The sequence below is a fragment of the Anomalospiza imberbis genome, chromosome 6 (assembly GCF_031753505.1).
Source record: "Anomalospiza imberbis isolate Cuckoo-Finch-1a 21T00152 chromosome 6, ASM3175350v1, whole genome shotgun sequence".
Classification (NCBI taxonomy): domain Eukaryota; kingdom Metazoa; phylum Chordata; class Aves; order Passeriformes; family Viduidae; genus Anomalospiza; species Anomalospiza imberbis.
The window spans coordinates 54,402,435-54,424,595 of NC_089686.1; the positions used below are offsets into that span (position 1 = coordinate 54,402,435).

The 22,161-nt window shown below is 41.6% G+C and overlaps 1 protein-coding gene and 1 long non-coding RNA gene across 3 annotated transcripts in view; one reads left to right on the plus strand and one right to left on the minus strand.

Moving 5' to 3' along the window:
* The window catches only part of SHANK2 (SH3 and multiple ankyrin repeat domains 2), a 266,084-nt gene extending 248,524 nt beyond the window's left edge, over positions 1-17,560 (minus strand). Inside the window, exons 1-4 of one of the 2 annotated variants that reach the window (XM_068194245.1) lie at positions 17,467-17,560; positions 8,749-8,818; positions 7,004-7,113; positions 3,776-3,876 (exon numbers count right to left, since the gene is read on the minus strand). The gene's annotated coding sequence lies outside the window, so the exon portion shown is untranslated. The remainder of the gene's footprint in view (positions 1-3,775; positions 3,877-7,003; positions 7,114-8,748; positions 8,819-17,466) is intronic. The other variant, XM_068194246.1, reaches the window with a different exon arrangement.
* Positions 17,561-20,740: 3,180 nt separating this feature from the next.
* Positions 20,741-21,073, plus strand: LOC137476152 (uncharacterized). The gene is made up of 2 exons (XR_011000273.1): positions 20,741-20,881; positions 20,960-21,073. It is a non-coding gene; the product is annotated as an uncharacterized lncRNA (long non-coding RNA).
* Positions 21,074-22,161: the final 1,088 nt, after the last annotated feature.

Genomic DNA, 22,161 nt, shown 5'->3' on the forward strand with positions numbered 1-22,161 from the left:
ACCCTGCAAAGTACCAAACCCTCCTGGTCTTGTTTGTCCCTAAAACACAGCTGAGGCACAAGCACCAAATGTCTTGTCCAAGGTCACTAAGGCCAGGTCTCACAGCAAGGTTTCAAATTTAGGGGTCAGTAGCTCCTAGTCAAGATAAGACCAATCTATTTTTATATAAACACTCATTTGCACAATAGCAGCCCTGTTGCCTGCAGGGAGAAGCCCTCCAGACTGCTGCTGTGAGGCCAGTTACAAACCTACCTGTGGGAATATCTGGGATACAGAGTGGGCATTGTCAGGGGTTGAGTAATGCCATGAACCAAACTGGGAGAAAAGTTTGTTGGGAGAGGAAGAGTCACTGCTAGAAAGAGGTGTTTAGTCATTAACTCTGAAGGAAAACTACTCAGGAAAGGGATTTCTGTATAAAGCCTGCCAGAGCTCCCAACACTTGGATTCTGTGGCTTTATTCAGGATTATATATATCAGCTCAAGAATCAGCTTGACAAGATATTAAATTAAAATGCTGGAGAAGATCAAGCATTTTCTTTTCTAATTATAATAATATTAAAACAAAAATGTACTTCAGACAGAGCTTCAGACAGAGGTGGGGGTGGGGGTTGAGTCCCAGCACACCATGCATTTCACACCTCTCCCTGGTTGGGCAGAAAAGGTCAGAGGAAAATTTGAATTTGAAGACCAATTCCAAAGGACAATTTGCAATTTGATGGGTTCAAGCTCCCTCTGCACTCCAACTTCAAAGCTGGCAGTAACCAGCATTGCCTCTCAAAAAACAAGCCCACCCTCCTTCTCACCCCAGAGCACTCCACCCTTGTCCCCAGATTGCTTTAACACGAACAGCAAAGCAAAACAAAGCACTGATCCAGGTCAAACTCCAGCTTTTTTGTTTGGGAATTTAGTTTCCACATCCATCACGCCTCTGAACTGGATCACTAGGCAAGTGTTTGCAGAAGCAGCAGGAGAAAGATGGCACAGGGCCAGAAGTGAACTGCCAGGGCTTGAAAGGGCAGAACCACTTTATCCAAAGTCAGCATTAATGTTTGCCAGCACAGAGTGGATCTGAGACACCACCGCCCAAGTGATAGGAAAGAGATGTCCACAAACAGAACCATCTGATTAACCCCAATGGAAATGTTAGCAGCACCCAAATTCCACAACTCCAACCAGGGCAGGACTGAAAGCCACAGACACAAAACTCACCAGGCAATGGCAAAACCTAAAAGCAAATATCCACAAGAAGAAAGCCAGAACATGCACAAGGAATGCTAAACAATCCACAGCAAAACCTCAAGGGAGACAAGGCTCTTGGAGCTCCCTTGCTCTCCCAGCTCCACCAGACAGGGAGAACCACCTCAATGATTACAGCTTTATGCCCCATTTAGCAGTCCCTCACTTAAATTCACTTCCTGGTGATGTATTTCCGATCTTTCTGTTAAATAACTGAAACACCCAGATAAATACTTTAGAAGATGAGTTCTAACACAAATGTTACAGTACCAGAATGACATGCAAAAATTCCTCCTGTACTTTTCTCTGAAGCTGTTGTTTCTCAGTGTGGCATCTCATGCTTCCAAACTGAATTATTGATTGGAAATCAATATTCAAAATCAATGGTCATATCCATTGGTTCTCATCAGCACCACCAGGAGATTGTTCTCACTGCCCTGCTAAAGAGCAGATTTATGTAGCCCTTGATTTTTTTTTGCTTGGTGACCAGCACAAGTGTCAAATTGTTTTGCAAAAGGGCTCAAGAGTGAAACTTTACCCCACCTTTTATTTTTTAAGGAAACAAATAAGAAAATTGTGTGACTAAATTGTCAAACCTGCCACTGATTTCTGAGTTCTCTTGTTCATGTCTATTTGCACAGACTTGCTAAGAAGAGGTTAAGCCCCATTAACTTTTGGTATTTAAGAGTCTTAAATGCCAACATCATGTGATTAAAGTGGGTCTGTAAGCAGGTAATTTTTTTTATTTTATTATTCTTAAACATAGGTACTTCACCATTATCACTGCTGTACACACACAAAATCTACACAAGCAGCCTATTTCTGCAAATACAGGGTAGTTTTTTGAGGGTTTTTTTCTTACCAAGCAGCTTTGATGCTAATTTTCTCCCTTGTTCTCTGTCTCTTCTACTTAGCATTTATTTTCTCTGTAAACTATTCAGCTGGTCATGGTATCTCCATGGAAAGGCTGAAGTTCAGCCAGGCAGATGTAAAGAGACATTTTGGGGAGGAATAGGTACAAAGAATACAGGAGACAAGCAACTACTTCTGCTGATTGAGGAAGGCTGGAAGACAGGCAGAGACGCAGATGTAGAAAAAGCTTTTGAATGTCTGAAGTGGAATTTCAACATAAAAAACATTTGAAGTAGGATTTCAACAAGAGAAAACAGAACCTGCTGGCAGGAAAAGGAACCAAGTGTAAAGACTTAGCACAGGGTGGAGCAGTAAAATTGGTTAGAATGGATACAAAAATGATTCAGACATATTAATGGGGGAAACATAGCAAGTATTTATAAATGTTACCCAGCACAGGGAAGTTTGCAGTAAAGGCCAACTCCCAGTGGCAATATAAATTCTTAAGTGGCTTCTTTTAAGCCCCTGCAAGGTTTCCAGAACAATTCTGGCTGACCTTTAAATAAAGGTCCTTCTTCCAAGACAAGGAATTAGGCCCAGCCCCAAGAGCCCCACAGAGCTACTCTCCAGGCTCTGTTCATTTCTACAGTTGCTTTTAGCATGGCCTGTAGTTTTCACATTTATTAGAACTTCCGCTTTCCAACAGATAGACAACAGTGCTCTTAAGGCATTCTTTAAATACTTCTTGCAGTGGAAACTATAGTTTCTATATTTATAAATACATATTTATATATTTTATGGCAAAATAATAATCACTTTGAAGCATTAAATAAGATCCTTACAGGAATTGCATGCACTTAGTTGTAAAATTCAGTTTGAAAATTCACCTGCTTAGTATGCATTGATCCAGAATTCTAAACCACTCTACACAGATGATAAAAAAAAAAAAGCTAAATAAGTAAGCAAGTAGCTAAATAACTAATCCAAATAGGGTGGAAAACAACAAAATGTTTTAGGAAATGCACCAAGCACATTGTCCCAGATACACAACTTGACTTGCACCCAAAAACTGAGATGCCTTCTTGGACTCAGCATTGTATTCATGTGCAAAACAACAGCCAAAGTATGAAAAGCCAACTTGAAACATGGAAAAGTTCATCCAGTTTAATCCAGTTCTGGATCCAGAAAGGCATTTCTTCATAACATGACAGCTTTTACATAAAATATCACAAAGAAATTCTTTACTGTGAAGGTGGGGGAGGCTCTGGTTGCCCAGAACAGCTATGGGTGCCCTATCCTGGAAGTTTTCTATGACAAAATAAGCTGCAGATGCATTGACTGAAAGAAAAAAATTCCCCTTCACTTATCCAAACCAAGAATGCTACAATGTGAGTAGTTACAACATGTTCTTGAAGCAAAACTGACGTAGTACAACACTTCAATTTTTAATAGTCACTGTCTGTTTCTAAGAAGATAAATTAAATGGTCATTTTGGGGTGCCCACCAAATTTTCTTACCATACAGGACAAGGCATTTTATCTTCCAGCCTTTCTGCTTTCAGCCTCTGCTTGCACTTAGCTATGTAAATATCAAAAAGATAATGATATGTTGGAAGGGAAAGGACATAAGAGAATTTAAAAATACTTACAACAGGAGTCTGAAAAAAAAGCTTGTTGAACATATTTACCACAATTTCACATCCCCAATGGACAAAGCAGCTCTGTTGCTTGTTAATTTGCATTTGATGTTTATCAACCTCTTTCCTCTTTACCCATAGAACATTTTTTTCTGATAATTCAAATACAAACAGAATAAAGTGTTAACAGAAAAGCACCACTGGTGTCTTGTTATGTAGATGAGATCAAGCTCTGAATGTAGATAAAGCAGATTTCCTCTCCTTGCACACAGATTAGCATTTAGAGCTTGCTATGAAGTTTAACCTGAATTTTCCTCAGATATGATCCTGGTGGGGACTATTATGTCATGTGATTTGCTGTGTTGACAGAAGTAGTCTCATTGTTTGCTTTAGTTTAATCAATGGAATAACATGCCAGTAAAAAAAAAAGTAAAGTTTCAAATAGATGCTCTGTTTTTCTTATAAAAGGATGAGTTATCTTTGAGGTTGAGAGCAGGTACAACAAATAAAACCAATTACCCTTTATCCTTGTGTATGTTGGGTTTTTTTCTCGTTTAATTTCAAAAAATTCATTTCTATTTCAACTCAGCAGGAAACGCCCCTTGAGGTTTGCAGAGGACAAAGTGGTTTGCAAATGTCCTCAGTTGGGATCTGGGGGCACAGAGCTCAGACTCTCCAGGTCTGCAGTTCCAGGCCAGTCCCCTGCCAAAGAGCCCGTCGGGAGAGATTTTCCCTGGCCTTCACACCAGCTTCATTTCTTTCCTTAATCCAGGGGGAAGCAACAAACAAACGGTGACCCAGAAACGGCGGAGGAGGAGCAGGGCAGGTGAGCAGCCCTTGGTTCAGCCAAACTCCAATGCAAGCACAGCCACGTGCCCTGTCCTCACCATCCCTCTGCCCATCTGTGTCTGTCTGCAGTGAATGTTCCTGGTTCCCAGGGACAGATGGTCTCCAGGCTTCTCTTAATTGCAGAAAAACTTCCCTGACTTTTTCCTTTTTCAGAGGTAACTTTGAAAAAGGAGCTCTGCTGACCTTAGCTGCATCTTCCCCAGCTATTTTCCAACCCAAGCTACGCATATTTTGGGCTTTAATTTAAACTCCAGCCTGTGCTCATGGCACAACCAAGGACATTCTTTAGGGTTGTGCAGGTGAAGGATGGTGATGACAGAGCGGAGAAAATATTTGCAGGCTTAGAGAGGTTAAACGATCTTCCAAACTAACCCAAGCAGCACAGTGACTCTCTAGAATAACTGAGAAATAAATTGTTTTCTTGACCTTTGAGATTTTTTATTCAACTCATTATACAGATAAACTCATTTTTACCAAATTATAGCCAGCCAAAAATTAAGCAATCAACCCAATTAAACTGATTAAAAGAGCCAGTTTCCTCATTGACTACCAAGGTTTAATTATTACCTTCAGTAAACAGCTCAAGAAATAAAATATCACTTCTTAGGCAAGAAGAAAACAGAATGAGACCCATGTTTGTGACCATTAGGCAAAAGAAGGGAAACAAAAAATAGAAAGAATGTTATTGTGTGAAAATACAGATTCATAAACTCCTCCATCTTTTGCTATTTAAATGCCAGATTTAGTTTGGAATTTAATATTAAAAATAAATAGCATGCTAAATCACCCTGGGCTATCTGCTCACAACACCTTTAATTTAGAGACAGTTTAGGACAACAACAAGGTTGTTTTCTGAAATATCCCTCTCTCAATGCAGAATCAAAATAAAAATCAGCCTCCCTGAACACAGGGACCTGGATTCTTTGCTGTGCCTTAGACTGAGAGAAGCACCAAGTCATTTGGGTTTCAGGGGTCTCTAGAGGTCTTTATTTCAGCCTCTTGCCCAGAGCAGGTCCAGCAATGAGATCTGCTTGGGCTGTCCATGCTTTTCTTCAGGCCTGCCCGGAAAATCTCCCTGAAGCCAGCTCTTTTCCAGGTTTACCTGTCCCCTCTCCTTGCAGGACAATACTCCAGCTCCCTTTTTCTTGGTGGCCCTCCACAAAACCTGCTCCAGTTTGTCCATAACTTTCCTGTACTGTGGTGGGTCCAAAACTGGACACAAGGTGCAAGATGTGGTCTGCAGAATGCCAAGTTACAGCCAGCACCATAATTTTTCTCCAGCTGGTGGCTGTGCAACTTAGTTTATAATGGAGATTCAAGCAAATTTCAGCATCACCTAAATTTCTGGACTCATTTATACCCCTTTACAGTGATTTCTTACAAAGTGCATTTTCTACCTGTCTGTGTAGGTCTCTAATTCAGTCCCAGGTAATGTAAGGCCTCAAATGAGACTGTTGGAGAGCCAGAAATACTTTAAACAGATTTATTTCTAATTGACTAGATTTCATGTTGATTGTACTCCTGGAAGTCCTGATTAAGTGAATTCATTACCATTTATAATTTCTTGACAGCACACTTTGGAGATTCCAGCCATGGAAATTATCACAGTCTAATCAAGATATGCAAACTGAATATAAAAGCACTTACACAAAAAAAAAAACAAAAAACTTGATTGAATCAGGATAGAAAATAATCCTAATAAGAAAACCAGCATCATTTGCACTCCAGGCATACTACTATCAGTTTCTGCCATGAAGAAAGTATTTAGGAAAAGATTTTATTAAATGTTCCAAAGGAGAAGCAGCTGAGAGAGGATTTGACAGAACCTTTGTGAAGGACACCCACGTGTGACCATGACTTCCTAGCAATGACAAGCAGTGATGCCCAGGGACACTGTGCTTGGAAGGGCTCCTGGGTTTCTATAAAACTGGGGGCTGGGGTGACCCTGTAAGAGGCACCCCTCACTTTGCTGCCCCAGTGCCTTCAGGTGGGCTGCTGGTGGGAACAATTGTGATGCAAAGCTCATTTCCTGAGCTACTTGTGCCTGCGACCTGGTCAGAGGGTAGGAGCAGCATCCAGGCAGCTCTGCTTTTCCTGTTATGCAGCTGAGCAGAGAAGGCAATAATTAAGCCCATCATGTGAACCAAACCCTTCAGGACATATCCATTAATGAGATTTACAAAACCCTCTCTCTGCTTTGCCGTTTGCAGAAATGAAGGAGGCAGAGCTGGCACAAGAAAAACCCTTTTCAGCATTGACATAAAACTAGAAATACTTTTATTTTTTCCACACTTTCAAAGAAAAGAAGCATTAAAAAGATTTGCTATTAGGTTTTATGTCTGCTTAATGTTCTCCCACAGCTTTTATGTAGCCTCCCTCACAGCTGGTTTTGGGGGTTTATTTCACACTTGCCATCACTAGCTACCTCACCTCAAAAGTTTTCTTCACTTCTTAATAAATCCAAACGTCTCCTCTTAGTTTTTTAGTCAGACATGGAGAGTGACCATTCTGCATATCAGCTGAATTTTCTTACATGCTTCCTAAAGGGAGCTTATATAAAAGGAGAGTGACTTTTTCCACAGGCAGATGACAGGACAAGGGGGAATAGTTTTAAACTGAGAGACAGGAGATTTAGATCAGGAAGAAATTCTTCACTCAGGAGCTGATGAGGCCCTGGCAGCAGGTGCCCAGAGAAGCTGTGGCTGCCCCTGGATCCCTGGAAGTGTCCAAGGCCAGGCTGGACAGGGCCTGGAGCACCCTGGGGTAGCGGAAGTTATCCCTGAAAACTTAAACATTTCAGCCAATAGAACACAGTTATTCCCATCAACTCAACACATTGTCAAACACAACACTTAAAATCCAAACTTGGACACTTGTTTCTGCACCTCTCTCTTGAGATAGGTGTGCTTATCTTTGATAGTGGCCCTACCACAGAAGCAAACAGTCAATTATTAAATGCCCTGATAAGCTAGGGCATTTAATTCATTAGGCTGAGCTTTGAGACACACACTTTTTTAAAATCTCTTTCTCATTTTCCCATTTTTACATACTACTGATCCAAATTATACTGCTTCATGTCACCACACACTTTACAGCAATCCACCTGACATATTTTACATAATTTTTGTATTTTCATTCTCCTTCCAGTGCTCATCCAAAGGCACTGTTAGGACTCACTATCCAGTCCTTATCTGTGTTCATAAATGCACATTGACAGAGACACCTGCAGCAGCCAGTGCAAGAAAAGGCACCTTCAGTTCCTCTTATCGCAGAGAAAATGAGTTTTTTAGTTTTCGGATCATACAGAAGCATCATGCTTCACCAAAGGAAACCTAAGTTTCAATCAGTGTCCTTTTTGTTCTAGTTTTCTGATCTCTGAGTTTCATGTTTCAATTTATTTTGTAATAATTGAACTGGAAGCCAAGAAAGTGATGTTACTTCAAGAAATTGTTCTGCCTAAGAAGTTCTAAGTCATCTCCAGAGTGCTGCCAAAACTTTTTGGACTGTGTTTTGAAAGAATCAGAGAAAAGCAAAGACAAAGACATTTATAATAAATGTAGGGACTAGAAGTCTTTATTAATAGGAAAGACTGAAAATGCAGCATTTAGGTAAGGTAAAAGAGATAAAAGAAATCTGATGGTGCTGTATCACAAGAGGCTCAAGTCCATCAGTTCTCACCTAACTGTACAAAATCCAATAAATCTTTCATCCAGTCCTAACAGCTGCAAATTTGCAGGGGCCTCATTAATAAATTGCTCCTAGATAAAAACATAAAAACGGGCCGGGGGGAGGGGGGGGGTGTCACATCTAACACAAGACGTATGACAACTTAATCGATCTGCTAAGTTCATATTTCAGGTACTTTGTGGAGGAGGATAAAAGTCAACAAGACCTTTCAGCCATCTCCACTCCAGGATGCAGTTCAACTGCAATTCCTCTGCTCTGAGATCATTTTTGTAACCCACCCACTGCCATAAAGCAGGAGGAGGAACAGTTTCCTTTCTGGAGTTCAAGAAGGTTTTGGAAGCATTTTTGACCACTTGTTTGTTGAAAAACTCACCTTTGCACCATCCAGCTCAACCCACGGGTGAGGTCCTGGGCTATAACTGTAGCTTTTCCCACCTGACACAAATAATTCAAACATTTTGTCTTCAAAACCAGCTTGGCACACTTACCTGTCAACACAGGTGACAGCAACAGTGACAAGATGATCATCAGAATCTAGTTCTCTTTCATCTCAGATTCCTGAACAAAACACAGAAAGATATAAAGATTTATAGCTGAACAAAGAAATTAAGTGACCCAGTGGCCACCCTATTTAAATGTTATAAAGCAGAAATGCTCAAGGAGATTTTCTTTTTCCACAAAGGAGATTTTGATAGGACAGGGAGAGAGGAATTTTACTACATTGCAAATTTCCAAAATATTCCTCATACTGTAATATAAATATTATGCATAGCTTTGCAAGGGCAGAGCCTGCCATGGCTTCACTCACTCCAGAGTGCTTCTGGCTCATGAAGTAAGCACTGAGACAAAAATAGGTTCTTCTGGTTATCAAGAAAGACATTTCAGGCCAGATCTGACAGAAGGTGAAAGGTGCTGCTCTGCTGTTCCCCACAAACATCTTCCTTGATTTAAGTCTTGTCAAAGCTCTGAGCAGCCTAGGAATGTGCATCTGCTGAACAGCCCAAGTACAAGCAGCAAAATGCTTGGTTTTGCCTCCCCAAGTCCACCTGAGATACTGAAATTTGGGTCTGCTGTCTGCAGGCCCCCAAGAGGATTCCCCAAATCAGCAAACACGCGCTGAGCATCCCAGTCCAGCTGTGGGCACAGCATGCATCCAGACATCCATATCCAGATATCCACTTGCTCCCAAATGTGTATGACTGGATTCAAATTTCACTGCCTTCATTAATGGTTAAAAGCTCATGCTGAACTAAATTCTTTCCTGTTACAGATTTTCCTCTTTTTATAGATCTAAATGGAAGGGAAAATCCAGGTATTTCCATAGCAACAGAAAGTTTTACTAACTCTACTTTTTGTTGTACTCTGCTGTATGGTTCTCCATCAGAAAATACTGCTGAATTATTATACTTCCAGTGTATTTAAGCCCGTTCTTTATCTTAAATACAGACTTTGACACATTTCACTAAAAACAAGCATTCCTATCCAAAATGTTCAGAGTAGGAAGAAAATAGTTGCATATCTGTCTCCAGCACCTGTGTGATTCTGCTCTTTCAGCAGCAAAAAAGAAACTATTGAAGGACATTTGCCACACTGAACTACTGTATTTTGTACCAGTGTCAGCTGCATTTGAGATTAAGCCTGGTAGGTTTTGCATTTTTAGGGTGGGAGATAAAAATGTGATTTCCATGATCACTGGGGCTACAGGAGAGGTAGGTAAAAAGTTCAGCAGCTGTTTCTTACAAGGCAAAATCAAGCCAAGGAAAGAAGTCAGCAGGTTGAAAATAAAGCAAAATAAACTGACCTAACAGGTTTCTTCATCTGAGATGGGATAAACTGCTTCTACTTTTGAATTCTCTCTTTTATGCACAGCAGCTTTCAGTTTCTAAATGGATCCAGAGAGAGGAAGAATAACCTGGGACTGCATAAATCAGAGAGAAAACTTCCCCAAAACTGCTCTCAAACCCTGACACATCAGCTCAACATAATTCTAAGACCAGGCTTTGCTATCTTTAGGAAAGATTTACATTTGGTCAGACTTAATAAAGTTAAGAGCACAGCAACAGCTTGCACTTGATTGTGGAAGAGAGGGGAATGCCAGAAGCTGGTTCTGTGTGGAGGCCAAATTCTTCTTACCCAGCAGCATGGTTCCACTTTGCATTTTGGATGTTGACTTGTTTTTCACTGTGCTGTCCAGAGCTAACCCTAAGGAAAAGCAAATCGACCTGTAAATCCATAGCTTGCCAAGAGATGGGGAAAGCTCTTTAAATGAGTATTTATATACTGCAAATTCATAGGAAAACAAAAATTGTGCCAATCCTGACTTTTTAATGAGTCTGGATATGTTGCACAGTGGAGAAAGGCAGTGACGCTGGAAGAATGAGCAGCTTCCCTCTCTGCTATTTCTGCAATAGGATTCCCTTAACACCCACTGGTAGACAAAAGCCAAGCCCCCTCCCAGATCCTGCTTTTCCCTCTCCTCAAGCACAGGATCAGTGGAGCAGAGCCTCCAATGCATCCCTAAATAAATCTCTGTGCTCAGTTACTGCACATCCCCAGCACTTCCCCCTGCAGGAGGTTTCCCTTCCAGACATCACTTCCATGTGTGGCCAGGCAGGACAGCAGGGCCATGCACAGGCTCATCCCCCTGGAAAAACAACCACGACAGGCAAGGTGCTTTTCCTTCTGCAGGAGCTCCAGTGGGGGTCTCTCCTGCACCTAACCAACCATTTCTAACATGTTTGTAGGAATGTAATGCCTTCAGGGATTTCTGATCCTTGATCCTTTAAAAACTTCGACTGAAGTTGAGCAGTAAATTCCAGCACCATTGGAAAGTGGAAGGTGGGAAAGGCTGACAGCACAATCACACAAGCCATTTTCCTGATCAAATCCATCTCTAAAATGCCAGGGTGTCTCCAAGCCACCCCATACAAACAATGCAGTTGGCGATTTCCACCCAGCTCAGTGCTGAGCAGTGAAAGGATGTGACATTTTTGCAGAGTGCACTTGGTTCAGGGAGCAGCAGAGCTGCAGCCATGCAGTATTTATAGGCCTTATCCTCAGCTCCTTCTCCCTGCCCTTTCCCCACCCCGGGCAAATCAGCTGGGATGCTGCCTCCCAAGCCCAGCTGCTGCCACTGCTGGAGGAAAGCCCTTGCTGTAGCACTGTGCTGCAGAGGGAACACTCCCAAAAGATCTGACACGGGGCAAACCTTCCCCCAGGTCTGGCAAAATGAGAAAACATTCCAAGAATTGTGTGAATTTTAGCAAGCTGAATGAAAATGTCAAGATTTTCCCATTCCTTTTTTTTCACAGTTTAAAGAATTTCTAAGCAGGAAGGAGCCTTGTTTGGGGGTGTTTCTCTAGGCCCAGGTGCACACCTAGGAAAGTAAGAGTTACTAATCAAAACTAAATTCAACTACAAGCATGCATTTCTACTGACTCACACAAGCCAGTCCACAAAAATCATACAATCCTATCAGCAACTGAATATTTCTGTCCAACTTCTTAATTCTCTTCCAATGCCAGAGAATTCCCAGGTTCTGTTTCTGAACTGGCTCCCAGCTGACCAGCCAGCTTATCTGCACAGATGCCTGCACAGCCACAGAGAAATAGCCATCCCTGTTAATTTATGAGGATGGCACAGAAAAGGAATACACTGAAATACTCAAAAATTAAGCACTTGGGAGCATTTAGTGACAGGATGAGCATGCCTAAATTAATTCAACTTCAAATGACACACTTCATTCATTTAACCCTGACTCTTCTGAACACAAACACTCACAGCATCCTGTTTTCTCTGTTGTCAGGTACATAAAAATGTCATGTGCTTTGAGGACCCTTTTAGTGGCACATAGGCTCATGTTTTCCTAGTAGCCTCTGAAATCAAAGGTAATTTATACCTGATGTCTAGGAATGTGAATACCAGTAGAGTTCATTTGACTACTGAACACTTGACACGACCCATTTTAGTTAAAAACCTGCTAAAGCAGGCCAGTTATGCTGCATGGAAGTCCCAGCTGCTGCTGTAATAGAAAAGTCATGTAATTTATAGGGAGCTGAAGGTACTTTGCACTGTCAGGCTGCAGGCAATCCATTAGTTTAGCAATTTTCAGATACTCCCAGATGTCTTTAGCACTAAAACAGACCCCAAACACACACACACTCTGAATTCTCCACTTTTCCCCCCAAGTTAAATTGAGAGCTCAAGTACTGAGAGAAGCACTAAGACCAAGGCTTGTGTCTCCAGCACATGATGGATTCAAATCCTGCCTGGGAGAGATGTAATAACTAAGCCTGATTTGATTCCAGCTCAGCAAAGAAGAAGGCAATGAGCTGAAAAATGAGTGTAGCAAGGGAAGAGCTACCTGAGATTTTGGGAGGCTACTCTCAGCTAATCCTGCCATTATGTAAAGCCAGTGCAAACAAAAGCCTGATCACGAGGTGGAAATGTGAACAGAATCAGGAAAACTGTTCAAGGAAGTGGAAAAATAGTTATTTTCTTCATCAGGAGACACCATATTTGGGCACATATTTAAAATTCTGAATAGAATTCCACATAGACCTTTTCAGAACTAAATATGAAGTCTACAGCTGCTCAAACACTTGCTGGAATGAACTCACAAATTTGTGTCTCTCTTCAGTGTTTTTTCTATGCTCCACTAATTTTTTTTCATCAGCAGCCTAAACACAAAGGCCTAAATGCTTGTATATTGTGTGGCAGCAAATAATGATCTTCAGAAACACCAAATGCTTTGTGCCTTCAGATTATTCACTGTTTATGGCAGCAAGTTCATCCTAGCAGAAAAAAACTAAATACCAAAATGTAATTCCTGTTCAACTCCCAACAATATAAATATGCACTGCTAACGTCATATATATTAAAGAGAAAGAACCTCCCAGACATTACTTCTTTGAAGGCACTGAAAGCCACAACATGTAAAGAATAATATAATTCCAGGTCTAGCATCAGATCCTGCATTTTGGCTGTCTGATCATAGTATGTTAAAAAAACATTTCCGATATGGAAAGAAAAACCCCTCCTTCCTATGCTTATCTGAACACGAAATGGCAATATATTTAAAGTAGTATGGACTACTGCAAGTTATCAGCAATCAGCGATGAAAGAAGAATGTGCCTTCAGTTCATGGCTCATAATTATTTCATTTCCCAAATACTGCAAGAATCCCTGATAACTGCTAAATAGTAAAAGCTCTCCAAAGAGCCAGAAGGTGCTCACCTTGGATGTAATTTTGCATGTAGCTCCCCAGCTCTGTCCAACTCAATGAATTCAGTTCTAAATTTTGCACTCAACATTTCCTGGTCTTCTGTTCTATGAGAAGGTGGAGAACTTTGAAACTCAGATACACAGGAAAACTTGTACCCATTTCCTACCTATCCTGAAAATGGATGCTGAGCCTTAGCTCAAAGGAAAACCTGTCAATTGTATGTATCAAAAAAGGCAGGCTGGTAGTTTTTAGACTTCTGAACCTTCCAAGGGTTATAAATGTTACCAGCTGATGACCAAAGAGAAAAAAATACTTCCACAAAGTGAATGAAACCCACAGGTTCTGATTACCTAAAAGGGAGAAACAGCCTGAGTTCAGTCCCATAGCAGAATTCTGTGTTTGCTGTGTTTTTAGCAGTCCAGATGGCTCTCTTATTTACGTGTCCCATCTAAACAATCACTGCTGCATTGTAGCAACACTTGTCACTGTAGTGACAACAGGAGGGAGATCTCTCCCCTCAGTTATAAATCACAAGTCACTGAGGGCAGCTGCAGGCTCTGCTTCTTTATCATCCCCTTCAAGACAGGAATTTTAGTGAAAGATGGGAATATATTAACTTTGCTGCCTGAGCTATGCTAAGTGGAGAGAGATGAAAGATGGAGTAATGAAAGGGAGAGAGCCCAGCATCGTGACTGACCTGTGCAAGGACAGCCCTGGTGTCCTGCTCACAAATGAATTATTCAGCTGCCAGGTCTTACCTGCAACTCCACTGAAAGACACAGGTCAACCTAGCCCCATCCTTTTCAGTTTCTTGGCAACACATTCAGGTCGGTGAAAGTGGACAGGATTGCTAGTTTTGGGGGTATTGGGTTAAAATACTATTTATATCACTAGCAGTACTTAAGTGAAAGAGAAATGCAAGCTAAAGTGCAGTATATTGCACTTTAAAGTGCAATATTTTTAATAATTTTCAAATAAGTACATCAATCTCTCTGGGAAGATTAAACTGTTCTTACTAAAACTACTATGGCAGTCATCTCAATAATAAAGAAAACATCTGTGCTAATCTAAAAATTGGTGAAGGTCTAGCAAGGAAACCACCATGTACATAAGCCACAAAGGTCAAGAGCTGCAGCCATGTGATCTCAAGAAATTAATCACGTCTAATTAAGCTGATGGTGCATGGGCTCTCCACAGAGAAAATTACAAGCAAAACAAGTTAAAAAAGGGAAAACCACAAACACCTTAAAATTTGTGTAGGTTACTTGTCAAAATACAGGCTCTTCAGCTTCTCCCAAATCAACAAGATCTGGACATGGACCCCCTTTTCCAGTCCAAGTTGAGATAGGAGTCTCTTCTTACCCTCAGGAGCACTGATAGCAACAACCAAGGTTCAAGGAAACTGGAAGCACAACAAATGGAAGAATATAAAGGGTTCCACAGCTTAGAAATTCATAAGCATGTTGGACAGCCACATGCAAGCAATGCATTAAGATAACAATCTTGGTTTAAAACAAATGTTGAGTCTCCTTAATAACCCAGGGAAACCAGTGCTTCCAGGCAAATACATCCCTGATAAAGGGATGGGAGAAAAGAGAATAAAACTGACAGATGTACACAACACTCAACAGAGAGCTCAAGCTGGACCAATAAACCCCATGACAATCAAGGAAATTATGCAACACTTATTTACTTTTGCTGAAAACACACTGAAATGCTAACTTCAGGAGAATTACAGCTGGAAAAGAAAGCCCCAAGAAGGCAGCTCCTGTCATTTCACATAAAGGACACTTGACTCTAGCTGTCACCAGTGGAGCAGCCATGAGACATGGCTGTGTCACTGACTGCCCCTCACTGAGGGCGTCATCCCCCTAGGAGTGTCACCCATGCTGCTGTGACATCCCCAGTGCTGCGAGATGAGCTTGGCACCAGTGTGCCAGCCCTGCCCTGGCTGTTTGTTGTACTGGGTCTGGGTGCTGAATTTAAGGTCTGCTGCCTTGGGCGCTGGGGAGAAGTGAAGAGCACTGGCCCTTCTCTGAATCACCACAGAGAGAAAGTTCATTTACTAATATCAGCAGAGCATCTAGGTCACAGATACAAACTCCTTGCTCACATAACATACTGCAGCAGAGTTCTGCCAGGCATCCATTTATTTGTTTGGAATTTCCAGTGAGGATCTACTGCACAGAACACCACCTATTCTTTCCACAGGGGGTTTATTTAGCGCTGCATCCCCACTCACTGTATCAATGTAATTTATTGTCTTCCATTTGCACAAACTTGGTACTGCCTAGGGTACACAAAGTGTAAACACAATTAAAGCACGTACATTTTTCTCTCACTTTCAAACATGAGTCACTCTGTCTTTAGTCATGTGTTTCTTCTATTCAGTTTGTTCCCTGCCCTGGTACAGGTTAGTCAGTCTCGCCCTTGTGACTTAGTTTTGTTATCCACAAAGCTGTTTGTTTAACCTCATAAAAACTATGAAGTAATATAATACTAAGAAAATTGATGCCCCAAAAGTAAGGCATTAAAGAACTCATACACACCTATAAAAAGACACTCAACTATTACAGAGCAGCTATATAAACATGGAGATTGCTGTATGGAGAACTGACATTCCATGATGAAAAAATAAATGTTAATACACCCCTAAGCAATATATGGCCATGCAGCCTGCTAAGTGAATTCAAATATTCACTATACATGGGGCAGCTGCAGCCTCTGAGTGATCATTACCTTGAGAAATAGAGTGTTTTTATTCAAGTGCAACCTCAGAGAGAAACAGCCCTTCCCTTCCTCGCCCAGAAAACACAAGGTGTGTGTCTGTCAGGAGCAAAGCAAAAGTAATGTGCACCATGTCACCCTGACCTGAGACACAATTACAAGGTGCACCACAGAAAACAGAGAGAGAAAGTCCCTGCAACTTCAAAGAGCACAATTGTGTGTGTGAAATAGAAAATCACTCATTTGCTAATAGACGTATAAAGCAACTCTTTAATCTCCAGGTGACAGAGAATGCTTTCCTGGTTATGTGGAAGAAAGAACAGCAGGGAGCACAGAATAGCTGCAAAAGCCATTACTGGCAATAATCCAGAGTAAGAGCTGAGCAGCCCGACCATCCTGAGCTATCCTGGGGGATTCCCATGACTGCTCTTCCTCCAAAGAACAGCTCTGGGTCATATTTCCTATAGAGAAGGAACCAGGAGCTGTCTGTGGAGCTGCAGCAAATAGAAGAACTTACATCAGTCTCTGAGCATTTCCAGCTCAACTTTCAACAAGGTTTGTGAGAAATCTGAAGGAAGGAGAGAAGCTGGCAACAGGGAGCAGCAGGAAAGAGATGACCAGGCAAGGAAAAGGCAATTTGAATAAGAAGTTGATTAACATGAAGTGAACTGGGCAAAACCAATTCCAAGCACACAGCATTGGAAATGGAGTTGATTATTCCCAATCCAGAAAGACAATGTGCAAATGTTCATTTTCCATGCTGCATTCACAGGAATAACTGGGATATTAGGGAAGAAATAAAGAACAAAGTCAAAGATCTTAAATCACGGTACAAATAGGTGAAACTCAGGCCCTGGCCCTACTCTTTTCCTGTCTGGACAGCAGTGTGGTGTGAGTGGCTGCATCTCCAGAGCACCTCAGCCATATCCTTATATTTTTTCTTTTGGCATCATGACCATGATGGCATTACCAACCCCAGACAAACTGGGAAATCCTTCAGAGGACAAATTGCACTAGTACCTCATGTACCTCATTCATACTGCTCAACACAATAGGAAGCAACCTGAAACAAGTATCATCACTTAGTGCAAACAGGATCAGCTGTTAATAGCCTATTAGCAGCACAATTAGCAAGCGGGATATTCCTGCTCATTATCCATCATTCCATTTGCAAACAGCATTTTGAACAGATTAGAACACAACCTTATCAGTAGAAGTCCCACCTGAGAGGCAATATTTTCAAATAAGAGCTTACCAAATTTCCCCATGATGCACTGAGGCTAAATTTTGGTCTTCCTAGAAGCTCTGAAAACCTGGCATCCATTGAGATGTCACAGCTGAGATACCCACTATACACAGAGCATCACCACACAACTTCAGAGGGCTTTAAGCACTCACCCACACAGAGTACCACCATACCACAACAGAAGGCTTCAGGCACCTGCCCATAGAGAGTAAGAGCATGCCACTTCAGAAGGCTGCATGCATCACCCCTTCTCATTCTTTAGCCCAACCTTTTGTACCCCTCACGTTCATGCAGTGCCCCTGTGTGCCCTCTGTTCCCTTTGGTGGTTGCTCAGTGCACCTGGGCACTCCATGGCTCATCACCTCCAACGCTGCTCACCCGCTCTTCACAGCTGCAGCCCACTGGGGATGAGGCTGGGCCCATCCCCCCTCCCAATCTCCACAAACTGTGTGCCTACAATCGAGACATCATTTCATAGGGAATTTTTTTTTTTTAAATCAATTTATCTTTTCCCCAAATAAAGCCCAATTCCTAAGAGCCCTCCAACACCATTTGTGCTGGCAGTGCTTTGTTGCCAGCTTTGCTGAGGTTTTTTCCCACAGTGAGCAGAGAAGAACAAGGCTGAGGAGGACACACTCCCCAGTTCAGCAGCAGTCGGGTGCAGTGGTCCAGGCTTACCCCAGTCCTGCTCAGAGAGCTGCAGTGGCGATCTCTCTGCATTGTTCCAAGAGGACTCTTTCCCTTATTAAAAGCTTTGTCTTTGTAGTCACATTCTGCAAAGCCCACACAGTACAACATCCACCATGCAAAAAAACTCCTTTATCTATTCTAAACCAAATTTTAAACCCAAACTTCAACTACAGATTCCAACTTGCATCTCTCACAGTGCAGAGCTCAATGAACAATGGTTCCCAACTTAATCCACCACCTTCATGATATTGCAGCATATTTGCCCTATTGGGAAAGTCTTTCCTTAAGCATCAGGTAATCATCCAATATAGACTTTAAAAATAAAAAAACAGAACAATTTTCACTCATATTGACTGCACTTTATAAACTGCTTTATAAACAGCAGTTAAAGTGGGTTGGGTTTTTTTTCCTTGGGACAAATTGCATGTCAATGCTGTAGATGTGACAAACTAAAGTCTAACTTAAATATTTTATTTGCCATAATAAAATCTATCATAAATAGTTACTTACTGAGATTACAATAGAATAGACTGTTTATAAAAGCAAAATGCAAAAAAAGAAAAATAAAAAAAATCCAGATTTCAAACTGAAAAGCTAAAACTACTATATAGGTCAAGCAGGTTTTTAATTTGAAAAAGAGATAAAGTAATTTTCAAAGCAGAAGACAGACTGGAGAGAAGCTGAAATACTGAACAGCAATTTCATAAACAATTCAGCTGTAGCCAAGTGGTAAGAGGGCTAGGAAGGAAACAAATAAAAACAGAATTGCAGCAACATTGTGGAGCAAGGCTTGGGTTAATGATTACACTGATAGGGAGTAAAAATTATGAAAAGTTTTTATTTAGATTACACTTCACAGGACTATTTCACACTTCCAGCTGACCAGTAAGGAAATGTTGATATCTGAAGATCTCAGTAGGATATTATTTTCAGTTTAAGTTAGAAATTATAGACTCTTAATATCAATAAATACCAGTTAAATGAATATACTGCTGCATATGTCATTTCGTACTGCAGAATATTCTGTCACTCTGAATAAAAGTCACGAGCATGAGCAAAGTGTACCAAAAAAATTCAATATGCATTCTCTCCTAAACAGGTATTACTGAGAGACAAACTGCTGCATTCAGCATAATTTGCACCATACTTCGTCCCATCTGGTTTGGCAAGTAAGGAAGCTTTGCAAAAAGGGGAGCAATACATAATTTGATGAGTTTAATTTCATGAAGTTTTATACCTTCTTTGTCAATCTGAAGTCTCATGGGAGGAAAGTTTCAGAGTCATCCTCAAAGTTTTAGCTCAGCTTTATTGACAAAAGAGAAAGTCATATCAAACAAGTGGATTACCACAGGAGAGAAAATTTCAAGGAAATGTTTAAGTTTTCAGTTAAACTTTGAAAAAGGCTCCTTTTTCTCTTGTGGTGCTTTGAAACATAAGAAGGTGTTTATTTCGGGAGCTCATTAAAAATGAAGATCACATCCTCTATAGAAGGAGAAGTGCAAAAGCCACCAGTCACCAACACCGTGATACACAGACATTTGGGATTGAAAATACAGTCCCCTGGAAAACAAAGAAACAGAGCCCCACGATCCAGCTCCACGGGATATCAGGCACTGCACTGACATCACACAGCTGTGTGGGAAATATCACTCTCCTCAGGAGAAAACCAGGGAATACAGTGTTATTGGGATATCACAGGGAGAGAACAGAAAAAAGGAGAAGAGAAAAGCAAAATACTGCCTTGGACTACTTTTTTTTGGTATGAATCTTTTAGGGACCTTGACATATTTCCTTCCACGTGGCATTTAAGGGCAGCTCTCTGCATTAACCTTTGCAGTTTTGAAGTCTGAATATTGGCATAAATAACCAACTTCAGCAGAGCTGCTGAGAGCTGAGGACCTCCAGGCAGGGAAAAAAAACAGTTTTGTTCCTCAGATGTTTTCCCTGGGTTCTGAAGTGTAAAAATTTCACTTGGCTTTATCCTGCACATTCAGTTTCCTTGACTGACAGGTGAAGTGGCATTCACAGTGACACACTTTTCAGATCTCACTGTACAAGTGCAAAGGCCAGAGGAAAAAAAGCACAATTTTCCCGAAGTTAAGCTGCTCCATGATAACATCTTCAAATATTAATTTAGGGTGATCTTTGCTACCAGGTAAACGCTATGCAGATGGCAAAGTGATGCATGTTTGCCCTCTATTAACACGTGAAAAATGGTGAGCTCATTTCAGTTTTGCAGAAAATGGGGACAAAACAGCACCCACAGGTGTGAGACAAGTCCTGTGGGGTGAAAGGCCAGGAGGGATATGCAGTGCTGACCCTGAAATGGTTTTTCCCCACTGTGAGAAGCCTCTGTGCCCCCCTGTGACCTCACCTCTGTACCCACAAGCAGAGCGGTTCCAAAGGTACCCACAAGGATGAGCCTGCTCCTCTGTCCTGGTGGGATGGCTCCAATGGGGAGAGAATGGATCCAAAGGGATGGAACAGGGCTGGAAGCAAAAAGCAGGGAAAGCATTACACTTCTGTGAACTGCTGACTTCCCAAGCAGCTTTCGGGCCCATTTCAGAGAGATGATGATGGCAAGAACAGTTCCATTCCTTCCCTCAGGAACCCACAGCTGGCACATTCTGCTTGTCCAAATAGGAATTACATCCTTATAACATGCAGCATACAGGAAAACAAGCCTGTCTACCAAAAAACTGCCATTCCACTTGAAACTTTTCATCTTTGCCAGGTCTGACCCAAAGAGGGTAACAAAGGGTAGGTGAGCAGCAGCAGTAGGAATGGGTATCATCTGGCTTATGTTTTTCAGGCTGTAGCATGCTTCAGAAAAACCTGTCCCAGTATTTCCTGGAGAAGACAGAAATTGTCCAGTCCACTGCACTGATGGCAGCAGCATTAAAGTAATGCACAAAAACAAAACTCATAGCAATGTGCTACAGCCAGTCCTATCCTAGGAGAACGTTGTCTAATCGGATAGAGATCATCTCAGAAGCCAGGATGTTTTCATACAGCCAGGGTCCTTCAGAGTGTGCTTCAGAATCTGCTGTCAGGAGCAATGGTCGCAGACATCAACACACGCCCGGCTAAATGAAGGGGCCAAATTGCTGAGCATGTTCCAGCAATGCCATGCTCTGGGGGGCTCCGAGAGGCAGGCAGCTGGTCTGAAAGACCTGCTGGAAGATCTCCACAGGCCACTCACCTGCCCGGTTAAAATTTACTCTTTCTGGAAGTAGCTAAGCTGTAAGGACGTGCCCTGGGGGTAATCCAGAGGCTGGCAAGTGGCACAGGTTTTAATACACTTCATTTTCTATCAGATCTGGAGAGGAGTGACCAGTAGGGGCAGCTGTCCTATCCTTCCCCATCTGCAGCGTGGCACTGGGAAAGACTCAGGTGGGAATGTTCTGTGGTGGAAGAATTCATGCACTGGATTTTGATGAACTGAAAAACATCTCCATGGAGGACAGTAAAACATTTGAAAATAGCAGGGAGATGGAAAAGTGTTGGTACACATCAATTTTAATCAAAATGTGACTTAACCAAAACTCAGCATGGTTCCCAGTGACACAGCCTATTCACATCACCCTCCTTCCCTGGAAAAGCTGCTTTCAAAATATATGAGGAACATCAACATAATTCACTACCAGGCCACTGCACATCACAGTTTCTGCCATCAGCCCTCATTTAATATTGGTTTCATGGGATATGTGCTCAGGTTCTTCTCACCACTAAAGCTTCTCCTTGTACCCAGAAAAGTCTTATTTCAAGTTCCTTCATTGCATGCCTTGTTTAATTGAAGATTCTGTTTAAAAATTAGGTTGGAGCTGGCATATAAACACACCATCAGTGACAAGCTACCAAGACGTAGGTCCAGCTTTCCTGGTAAAAAATTCTGAGACAAGATTTTTAAAATATTTCCCCAAGATGGGGAGAATCTTTTACACCTAAGGCAACAGCAGAGGTTTTCAGGGGCAAAATTGACTAACTGTGACTTTTACAGCTTAATGAAGAAAG